Genomic DNA, 12,458 nt, shown 5'->3' on the forward strand with positions numbered 1-12,458 from the left:
CATTATCACATCTGCACAGCTAGAACACCCCATGGCTTTGCTATCTGTTTTTTCTTAGCTTCATAAAATTTCTGTGAGGCAGCCCATACAAAATGCAGAGAGTCCAAGTGCTTGATAACTTGACATTTTCCATAGAGGGCTTTGAGTTCTCCTAGATCAAAGCTTTAGTCAGAAACCAAATGAGTTCCACAGGAAGCGGAGTCTGCCTCAGTACAAACTCAGGAAGGAGCAGGAATTCTTCCAAGTTTGCAATGAAGCACCTGAGCTCCTGCACAGACTTGCGTTCAAAGGGGAAACTCCACATGGATAAGTAACCCAGTTTGCTGAGGTAGCCTGTGAAACTCTAAAGCGTGTTCTGTAACCCAGCAAACATTCACATGTGTGGATGTCCCTGTCAGGGATGTGTCAGAGAGGGAAAAGGCAGTTTGCCCTGAGCAGGCCAATTTTGGCTTAGCTACAAGCATGTACGGTTGAACTGGAATGGATTGTAAAGAGACGTTTCCATCTGAAGAGTTTCTTAGATGTCTGGCTTTGTGAAAATATCAGTAATGAATGGTTTATTCTCTTAGTGCCCCGAATGCTAATATAACTAAAAATGCATCATTTTTTTATTGCATTCAATACATCGGGATTAATTTCCAATTTCATTATAATGTTTCATCAGGTATACACAGATATACTTTTGACAGCTTTTATAGGTTACAGGCTTAACTATGAAAAAATAATTTGGGTATACTGATAATCATTTTTCCTCCCAGATTCCTTTCATTGAGGTATAATTGACATATAACATTTTATTAGTTTCAGGTATACAACATAATGACTCAGTGTATATGTTGTGAAATGATCACTATAACGAGTCTAGTTAACATCCATCACACTTTTTACAATAACTTTTAAGATCTACTCTCTTAACTGTCACATACACAATACAGTGTTCACCAATACTCTAGTTCACCGTGCTGTACATTAGATCCTCATGACTCATTTATTTTATAACTGGGAGTTTGTACCTTTTGACCCCGTTTTGGCAATCCCCAATCTAGTGTCTGTATTTATGAGCTTGTTTTTTTTTTTGTGGTGATGGTGGAGGGTTAGATTCCACATATAAGTGAGATCATGTGGTTTTTATTTTTCTCTTTCTGGTTTATTTCACTTAGTATAATGCCCTCGATGCAATTTGTTACACATGACAAGACTTATTCTTTTAATGGCTGAGTAATAATCCATTGTGAATATATACCACATTTTAAAAGTCATTCATCCATCAATTGACACTTAGATTGTTTCCATGTTCTGGCTTTGGTAAACAATGCTGCATTGAATATGGGGTGCACATTTCTATTTTTAATTTTTTGGGCAAGCTCCCCACTCTTTTCATAGTGGCTGCACCCATTTACATTCCCACCAACAATGCACAAGGGCTCCCTTTTCTCCACATCCTTGCCTACCCTTACTTCTTATCTTTTGGATAATAGCCATTCTGACAGATGGGAGGTGATATCTCATTGTAGTTTTGATTTGCATTTTCTTGATGATTAGTGATGTCGAGCACCTTTTTGTGCATCTGTCGACCATTTAAAAGTCATCTTTGGAAAAATATTTGTTGAGATCCTCTGCCCATTCTTTTAAATCAAGTTTTGTTTTTGTTTTTTTTGCTATTGAGTTGTATGGGTTCTTGATATACTTTGGATATTAACATCTTATCAAATATATGATTTAAAAATTTTTATTCTGCTTGGTAAGTTGCCTTTTCATTTTCTTAGGGTGTCCTTGCTTTATGGAGGCATAGTAGTTTGATGGAGTTCCACTTGTTTATTTTTGTTTTTGTTGCCTTTGTTTTTGGTGTCAAATCCAAAGAATTATTGCCAAGACCGGTGTCAAGAGCAGCTTATTGCCTGTGTTTTCTTCTAGGAGTTTTATGGTTTCAGGTCTAACATTCAAGTCTTTAATCCGTTTTGAGTTAATTTTTGTGTATGGTGTAAGAAAATAGTCCAGTTTCATTGTTTTGCATGTGGCTGTCCAGTGTTCCTGAAACCATGTGTTGAAGAGGCTGTCCTTTCCCCATTGTATACGCTTGGCTCCTTTGTTGTAAATTAATTGGCCATACGTGTGTGTTTCTTTCTGGCCTCTCTTTTCTATTATATTAATCTGTCTGTTGTTTTTATGCTAATACCACACTGTTTTGATGATGATAGCTTTGTAATATAGTTTGAAATCAGCCAGTGTGATGCCTCTAGCTTTGTTCTTTTTTCTCAGGATGGCTTTGGCTATTCAGTCTTTTGTAGTTGCATACAAATTTTAGGACTGTTTGTTCTATTTCTGTGAAAATGCCATTGGTATTATGATAGGGATTGCATTAAATCTGTAGATAATTGAGTGTGAAGAGTTTCTCAGATATGTGGCCTTGTGATATTTGGAATTAAAGTCTTTGGATAGAATATAAATGTTATAAACCACAACAACGTAGAAGTAGTGATCTAACAGATACCAGTTGGTAGCATGAGAAGGAAAAGAGGAGACATAATAACTTTAAGTATATTGATTGACACATCTTTCACAGTGAGGGATGTGTTAAAAAGATACTGTCTCTAGGTGATAGCTCAAGAAAAGAATATTATAAAATGTTGAAGATAAAAGGGAGAAGAACTGAAAGTAACATAATGAGCAAAAATCAGATGGTGCAGTTGGGGGAATGTCTCATCTCAGTGGAGGTTGAGAATAGAATATCTGTTCTTCATTTTCATAGTGGAAAGTTAGCAGATGCTGCCTGAAGGGGACAAATCAAGAAATAAAGACTTAAGTAAATTATATCCAATTATAAAAGTTATGATTCAATGGAGAAAAAAGCAAATTCTCAATTATTAGAAGGGAAATAAAGACCCACAAAAGTAAACAAAACACATTCTATAGAGCAAAAGACTAAAATCTAAAGAACTATTAAAAATAAGACATGTAAAACAAAATGGCAGAAAAAAAGATTGAATATATATGTCATATACAAATGTAAACAGTCTAAAGTATTTGTTAAACATAAAACTTTAGGACCAAATAAAAAATAAAATCCAGCTGTGTTTGATATGCATAATGCATATTAACCATAAGTAACTCCAAAATGTTCAAAGTAAAAGGATGAGCAAAATACGCATCAAGAAAAATTATAAAAATCAGGAATTTTGATGTTAATATCAGAAAATGCTTATTTTAGGGTAGTAGGCATTAAATGAGATAAGAAAGAATTTATATCAATAACTGCTTCCACAAACTATCAAAACATATATACAATCAAAATTCATAAGTCAAAATGATAAGAAATAAAAGAAGAAAAAGGAAGAAACCACAATATTAGTAGGAGACTACTCTTCAAGTCAGTCTGTGACAGACCAAATAGACAAATATGTAAGGAGAGAAAGGACCTAAAGAACTTAATGAATAAGAAGACACGTTGAACTCTGTACTCTAAAAGCGGAGAACATACCTTAAATTCTACCCCTGTAATATTTTACAAAATTATTTGCTATTCTACAAAATGCCTTATAAAATACAAGTGGATTATATATATATATATATATATATATATATGCTGTGGTGTGAGTGTTTGTGTCCCACCAAAACTCATATGTTGAAGCCCTAATTCCCAAAATGATAGTACTTGGAGGTGGGGCCTTTGGGGGTGATTAAGTCATTGAGAGTAGAGCCCTCTTGAACAGCTTGAGTGCCTTTATAAGAAGAGAGATGAGAGATGTGGGTGATCTCTCTCTCCACCACATAAGGATATACCAAGAAGTTGACGGTCTGCTAACTGGGAAAGCGGCTCTCCCCCAGGTACCATACCAGTGGGCACCCTGATCTTGGACTTCTCAGCCTACAGAACCGTGAGAAATAAATGTATGTGGTTAAAGCCACCCTGTCCATGTTATTTCTGTGATAGCAGCCCAGGCTGACTGAGACAACATAGTTTTAAATGGTCAAATTTATCCATAGTTTTTAAAAACACAAATTTATTTTTAAAGGATTTTATTTATTTATTAGAGAGAAAGAGAGAGCGAGAGAAAGTATGAGCATGAGCGGGGGGAGAGGCAGATGGAGAGGGAGAAGCAGGCTCCCCACTGAGCAGGGAGCCCAACACGGGGCTCCATCCCAGGACCCTGAGATCATGACCTGAGCGGAAGGCACACTGAGCCACCCAGGCGCCCCCAAAAAACACAGATTTAGACAAGATGCTGTGTTTCATTTATCAGATTGGAAAAGGTCATCATGTATAGCGGTATACAGCACTAAGATGGGGGAAAAGTATTATGCACTGTTGATGGATTTTGGAAATTTAACATATAGGTAAACTCAAATATATGCTCAAAGGAACAAGTAGGATGTTTATTGAGGTTTTGTTTATAACAAAAACAGAAACAATGTAAATGTCTGTTCCTAAGATATCAGTGAAATAAATATGTCCTATCTAGAAAAAGGAATGTCATGCTGTTATTCAGAAGGAGGAGGTTAATCATAGGGTCATGTGGAAAACTCTGTTGAAAATACTGTTCAAGGGAAATAAATAATGCTCAGAATAAGTTTTGTAACAGTGCCACCTTATTACAAACGTGTGTGTGCACAGAAAATCTCTTGAAGGACGTGCATAGAAAAACCAATCACGGTTGCTTCCAGTGAACAGACAGAGTTGTTCTGGAGTAGGGAGGAAAGTTGTTTTTCATTATATATACTTCTACTCTGATTTTTTTTTTAACCATGTCCAAATATTAGGTTTGCAAATTTTAAAAGAATAGAAAAAAAGAAACAAGAGGGACCTCATAGTGCCCATGAGGAGCTTATAGGCTACTGAAGGAGACAAGACATTGGCTTTAAAATTACAACGCAGTGTGAACAGTGATAAAATAGATTCGCAGATGGAGCAGAGAGGAAGTGCCTAACTGCAGTAGCTACTTTCTTAAAAAAAAAAAAATAGGAGAAAGTATTGCATAATGGTACCCCCCTTTTTTTCCTTCTTCGATTGTTTGCGTCCAACTTCTTTGCAAAAGAGGCCTCATTTGCCAGTCTGAAACATGGAATTCTGTTGTGCCAGATTCTCATGAACAAAGGAAGCAAATGCAAACAAAACCCAAGAGGAATTATCTCTGAATAGAATATGCCATTCTCACCATGGGGAAGGATCATTCTTCGATAACGTCTTCTCTGATTATTTTTCCCCATTCCTGCCTTTTACTTCTAGCCATCTTGCAGGCAGAGTTGAGAATCATGTTCATGGTTTGCTGCTATCAGTAAGTAAAGTTTGTCCCAAGAGTTGGGTCATGGACTGCGTTTGTATGGGAAGTGAATTCTCCCATCCAGGGCAGCGGCCCCGCCCAATGGCTCTCTGTCCCCTGTGGCAATGGCTTTGCTGGCATGTGACACAGTGGTGACCGTGCTGTGGCCGTTGGCACAATGTGACCTGCCTCCTTGCTCTGTGCATTTCCTGGGGCTTTGATGATGTGGCCCATTGTTAGAAACAAGGGACCACTTCATCTTGACATGGACAAAAGGAGTGAATTACTGAAAAGCTTGAAGGAGTTAAGTTTCGCATGATAAACAAATAGTCTGGGAAGCAAAGGCAGCAATATAATCCTTTAGAGACACACTGATCTTTGCGTTTCTGTTCATTGTCTGCTGGAGTTCAGAATCCCATGCTTGGGGCAGAAAAAAAGGAATGTTTAAATGTGTGAAACAGAATAACTTACATAAGGGTAGAAGCACTGTGTGTGCAGGCCCCCATTTGACAGATAACCCTCAAAAGTTTTGGAAATGTCATGTTGAGCTTCAAGGCCTTTAATTCTGAAATGTACTAGCAATTCCAAAGTCAATGCATTTTTGCATCCTCGCAAAAAGATGCTTGATTGGTTTTTGTCTCTGCATGCCTCTTTCTTTCCTGCTTCCTTAGAAATGTTTGAGAGTGATTTTATTTTCTGTCCCTGGAGCTTTTCTCAATTGTTACTAAGAAAAATAATTTTGTGAATTGATCTAGTCAGTGAATAGGGAAATTATCCCACTGTCTGATAAATGGATTCTCCCACGACCCCTTTACGCTTTATAGGTGGTAAAAGTGGCAAAACCTTAGAGCGGGCAATTCATAATGTTTCAGCATTATTGAGCAACCGGTTCGCAACAGAAGACAAAAGAGAAAGGGAAACAAAGTAAACAGGGACTTCGAAATCTTCTGAATGAAGCTTCGAATTTATCAGCAGTGTATTCCACACTTCCAAAGACGTGTGTCACTTAAAATGAAGGTTGTAAAAATGACAATTAAACTCAACTGAGAATTATTCATTATTCCACACTTTATTTTTGTTTCTGATCTTTCTAATATTAGAAAGCTTCCTTTTCAACATGAAACTATAGCTCCTTGCTCCTTCTGTGTTCCACTGTGGGTTAGAGTTTAGATGGTGTTAAAAAACCAAGTTACTGTAACATCGTTTTATCATTGCAACTACCTTCTGAGAAGGCGAATTCCAACAATACAAAGAATATAACCAAACCTGTGTGTGTTAAAAATAAATTTTAACTTCATGTACATTAGAATTTAGTTTAGGGGCGCCTGGTTGGCTCATTCAGTTAAGCGTCTGCCTTTGGCTCAGGTCATGATCTCAGGGTCCTGGGATCCAGCCCTGCGTTGGGCTCCCGGCTCAGCAGGGAGTCTGCTTCTCCCTCTGCTTCTGCCCTCCCACCCCCCTCCTGCCAGCTCGTTCGCTCTCTCTCTCTTTCAAAATAAATAAAAATAAAATCTTAAAAAAAAAAGAATTTAGGTTTCATGTAATAGTAGAACAGGCTCTTAGATTTAACCCCTCCCTCTATAAAAATGATTTTACACTGATGTTGAATTCGTTTCATTTGAGAACATTCACTGATGCTGATATTCCTCCCTCTGCTTTACATACTTGGTGAATTCTCTATGACCAAGTGATCCAGATTGGCTTTCCCTTACCAAGCTATGTACTGATTCTATGATAGACTGTTGTCTTCATAAAATGAAAGATCGTTTTAATGCTGACTTCAGTAAGCTACCCTAAGACAAACTGACCACCTACAGATAACATGATGCTCTTTAAAGCCAAATGGAAGGGCGCCTGGGTGGCTCAGTTGGTTCAGCGACTGCCTTCGGCTCAGGTCATGATCCCGGAGTCCCGGGATCGAGCCCCACATCGGGCTCCCTGCTCAGTGGGGAGTCTGCTTCTCCCTCTGACCCTCCTGCCTCTCATGCTCTCTCTCATTCTCTCTCTCAAATAAATATATAAATAAAATCTTTTAAAAAAAAAAAAGCCAAATGGAAATGTTGTCAGATCATCTTCTGTTTGTGATTATTGATACCACCACTCCTTTTTATCACTCCAGGGAATGAGAGCTAAATGTACCTCCCTTAAATGCATCAAAGGTAATTTGATGGTTTACATCAAGATTTTTGCCAAGTTGTCCTTAGTTTCTGTTCCTATCTAGCCGTTAATCTCTGCTGTCTGACAAATATTTAGCTCAAGATGAGTTTCCCACATATTTGTTAGAAGTACCCCGTTCAACTTCATATTTCCGATACTTAACCTGTGGCCTGGCCAGTAGGAGATGCTTGTCTTTGTAGCTACTACATATAAGCCAGGTGTTGCTCCAAGCCCTACATGTATTAACTCATTTAATACTCACAACAAGGAGTATTAACGTTAAGAAATATTATCACCATTTTACAGATGACAAAACAGTTTAAATAATAGTCCAAGGTCATCTTACTAGAAACTTACATTCCGGCAGTCTGGCTCCAGATGCTGTGTTCATAACCACTGAGCTATACATACTCAAGCAATACTAATTTCACAGAACTGACTGTGTTGAGTACTTTCACAGATTCCAGGACCAAAATACTGGTGAAGGGTTGAGTGAGATCTGATAACTCAGCAGGTGGGGCAGCTAGACTGCACTCTCACTCACCTTCTAAAATATCTTATGCTCGTTTAAATACCAGGGAATCGTTTCTTCTGCATGTGCCTGACATACTTGCAGTTTATAATTCTCTCAGAACATCACATGCAATTTAGTTTTGCTATTTTCATCATTAAGTTTATTTCTCTTTAAGTGAAATATTCACTTTAATTGGCATGCAAGTCACATCTTCTCCAAATGTTCTTTACTGCATTTCCATGAAATCATAAAAGGACACCCTTTCCAATGTTTTCTATTGATTCAACAAATATTGATGCAGTGTGGAATAAAACATATTTTAGATTTGTATGATTCACTGAAATTAATAAAGCCCTTCTATATAAACAGTTTTTACAACTCTGCAAAGCAAGTAGAGTGGGTGTGGTATTTCATATTATAGATAAGTAAAATGAAGTTAAGGCACTTAGGTATGTAACACTCAAAGTAGCATTTTTCCCCCCACACACTGTGTTTATAGATAATACTGTTACGTGGTTGGCTGTGGATACATGTCATTTTCCTCAAAATTCTAAGTAATCCAATAGCTATTATTGAATGGGGACCTGCTATGCCATAAGATGGATATTAAATAATGTAGTATTGTTCAGAGAAGAGAGTGATGATTTCTGGATGAAGGAGTAGGGTGTGGGAAGCAAGACCCAAGGAAGAATAGAACATAGACTTAAAAAAAAAAAAAAAAAACCAAAAACCAAGATGCAGAAGACTGTTCCAGGTAGAAGGATAATCAAAAAAGGCTTTCTCTAGTTTCCAAAACACGGTAGACACAGCTAATGTGGTACCTCTCCTGCCACAAACACCTGAAGATTCTGGGGGAAAAAATTTTTTAAATAATGTAAATACATGACTGATGATGCAAAAGAAAAAAAAAAGTGGAGGGGGCAATCCTCCTGGTGTCAGAACAAAGGGGGCAGTAGAGACTGATACTGCTGTGGTCAGGAGGTATGATATCAGACCCACAATTAGGTTTTAGACACTTTGAAGCTCAAGACCTAATGTCCACACAGAAAGAGAAGTCAAAGCTTTCATCTGCCATGAAGATAAGAGCTGGAATTCTGCATGAAGATAGGAAGGGTGGCTCACACCATGAGAGGAAGCTAGAAAAATCACGTCTTCAGGACCAAGGATGATAAAGAATGTCCTGAGCAATGTGCAAGAAAAAAATCTCCAGGAAATAACTCCCTTGGTAAAACAATCTTCAAGATGAAAATTTGGTATAAAATCATTGTGAGGGCAGTGATAACCCTACGGTATCAGATATTGTAAAAAATTAATACTGTTCAGGGATGTCATTTCTACAACCCAGGCCACTTAGGATTATCAAAGATAAAATAGTTCCTACTAAAGATGAGCTCACAATAAGTATTAGAAAACATCAGGAAATGATACACCCTGAGTGAAAACCAGCAAGCCTAAAGTAAACAGAAGAGTAATACCTCCAAGAAGTTGAGGTAATAAAGCAATCTGAAAGAACAAAGTAATGATGCTTTTATTAAATAGAGGGATAAACAAAGGAATGGAATCCACAAGGAAAACAAAGACATCGAGACAAAACATTTCAGAAAGAATAAAAAGAAATTTCTAGAAATGAAGCATAGTGTCCTTGAAATTGTCAGGGTTGAACAGCAGATGATACACAGTTGAGCAAGAAATCTGAGGCAGCCATGATTTTGTGCCACTCAGATCTGCTGTAGGGGGAATAAGGGTTGGGTGGCCTAGTTCTTTTACCCTGAATCTGCCATTACTTTTGTTCATGCCAAGACGAGGCTTCCAACAGCCTGGTTCCAGCCAGGGCCTGAGTGTACTAGGGAAACTGAGGCAGACCTTGCCCTGTGATTCTCAAGACTCCAATTGATGCCAAGGCTTCCTACTGGTACAGCGGAAACTTTCTCAGGCTACTTAAGACACTGCTTACTCAACACTCCCTCTTTCCCTCCCTCTTTCCCAGGGGTTAGACCTGCCCGGTCTGTCAACTCCCCTCTCCTTCAGCACCTCCCTTTTTTCTTCATTGTCATTGCACTCAGTAGATGCCTTGTATTCTAATCCTGTCTTGATGGCTGCTTCTTATGGGTCCCAAGCAAAGGCAGAACAGGATCTGCAATATAAATCTGAGAATAATCATCTAGAAGGCAAGACCATGCTATGAACTCCCATCTAAAACTGAGGGCAAAGATAAGACATTATAAACAAGACATTTTACTCATAGACCCTCGCTAATGTAGTGCAGGAATAAAAACCGGTGAACCCAAAATGAAGGAATGGGCCCTAGAAGCAATAGTGATAAAATGTGGATATTTTAAAATGTAGAATTAAATTTAAAAACAGCCACAACACATGATATAATTAGTGGGATGTTTATTTTATTTTAAGATTTTGTTTACTTATTTGCCAGAGAGAGAGAGAGAGAGACAGAGAGAGAACAAGCAGAGGGAGCTGCAGAGAGAAGGAGAAGCAGGCTCCCCACTGAGCAGAGAGCCTGATGTGGGGCTTGATCTCAGGACCCCAGGATCATGACCTGAGCCAAAGGTAAACACTTAATTGACCGAGCCACCCAGGCACCCCAATTAGTGTGATATTTAAAATCAACCAAAATCCTAGGCCATAATAACTTGGCAGATGGACAAAGAGGTACAGTTAAATCATTCTATGGACCTATTATTATTCAGGAAGAGGACAGATCTATTTGAATAAATGTATCCTTCCTAAGTCCAGTAGGCATACAAAAGTGAAGGTAGGATTGCTTACTAAACATGCCAGTTTGGGGCGCCTGGGTGGCTCAGTCGGTTAAGTGACTGCCTTCGGCTCAGGTCATGATCCTGGAGTCCCGGGATCGAGTCCCACATCGGGCTTCCTGCTCAGCAGGGAGTCTGCTTCTCCCTCTGACCCTCTTCCCTCTCGTGCTTTCTATCTCTTGTTCTCTCTCTCTCTCAAATAAATAAATAAAATCTTTAAAAATAAATAAATAAACATGCCAGTTTGTACATATGTGTTTAGCACCACTTATTCCCCAACACCCACTAAAATGGCAACAAATGAGTAAGAAAGAAAGAACCACAAGTAAAAAGGGACCAGCGGGGATGATAGCACAGAGCCTTGTGTTTAAGAAATCGATTGGCAACATAAAGTGTAGGACCTAGAAGAGTGTATCAGAGCGGGGAAAATAGAAATTCAGGAGCACCTAACAGGTGAAGCCCGTAAGAAAGCATCTGACCCCTGCCACAGCATCAGGAAAGGCAGAAGCAGTGGGGGCAACAGGTGTTGCTGAAGTTGGGTTTGGAGGATGAGTGAAAAGAGGATAGATGGAAGAACAGCACAAAGAGAGTCTGAACCTCAAAACGCCTCTGTGCTGCAAACAGGCTGACTCCTCTTCCCTCACTGCCGCGGGAACTAGAGTTTATTCTCTGAAGTAACTGGACTAGAAAAGTTGTAGAGTTGCAGGTCCTGGGCGTGTCTACGAGCAGAGGTGCGGGGCTAACATGACTGCAGGCAGTTCCGTAAAGGTCTGCAAGCTCAGTCCTCAGCCGCCCAGGCTGACCCTCTCTGATGGAAGATAAAAAGACTCCCCTTTAATGGAACTAACCAACCCAAAAGAACAAAAACTGGGCATTCTGTATCATTTGGGGAGGACAACAGAGTGATAGAAATTCTAGTTTGCTTTTAAGGGCCTTGTTCTTAAATATGAATAGACAGCTCATGATTGCTACACATTAAAGGGAAACCCCCATCATAAAAAAAAAAAGGAGAAATAAAAATCATTGAAGAGAAAAAAAGGAACCTGGAAGATTAAGCAGATCTTTCAGTGTAACTATGATTAATATTCTGTGAAACACCAAAGTTACTACAACCTCGAAATAATAACAAGAATTTTCATTGAAAAAGGAGAATGATGGGGCGCCTGGGTGGCTCAGTTGGTTGGGCGACTGCCTTCGGCTCGGGTCATGATCCTGGAGTCCCGGGATCGAGTCCCGCATCGGGCTCCCTGCTCAGCGGGGAGTCTGCTTCTCCCTCTGACCCTCTTCCTTCTCGTGCTCTCTATTTCTCATTCTCTGTCTCTCAAATAAATAAATAAAATCTTTAAAAAAAAAAAGAAAAGAAAAAGGAGAATGATAATAAAAAAAAACTTTGGAAAGGGAAAACAGAATTATCGAAACAAATTTTAACAGAAGAGTTAGTATACAAAGTTGAAAACATATTCCGGAAAGTAGAATGAAAAGCACATATTGGCAATAGGAGAGAACAGATAAGAAAATTAAGGAACCAGTTAGAGAGCTCTAATATCCAAATAACAGGGGGTTTAGAAGGAGAGAATAGAAAATCTAGAAAAGGAAAACATCAAAGGTATAATACAGAGAACTTGGAGGATGAAATGTCACGGGAATCCAGACTGGAAATGCCCCAGTGAGTACACAGTAGAATGAGTGGGGAAAATAGTTTCTTAGGAATGCTGGTCATTGTGAAATATCAGACCAATATATTAAGAGACAAACTTG

The sequence above is a fragment of the Zalophus californianus genome, chromosome 5 (assembly GCF_009762305.2).
Source record: "Zalophus californianus isolate mZalCal1 chromosome 5, mZalCal1.pri.v2, whole genome shotgun sequence".
NCBI classification, from domain to species: domain Eukaryota; kingdom Metazoa; phylum Chordata; class Mammalia; order Carnivora; family Otariidae; genus Zalophus; species Zalophus californianus.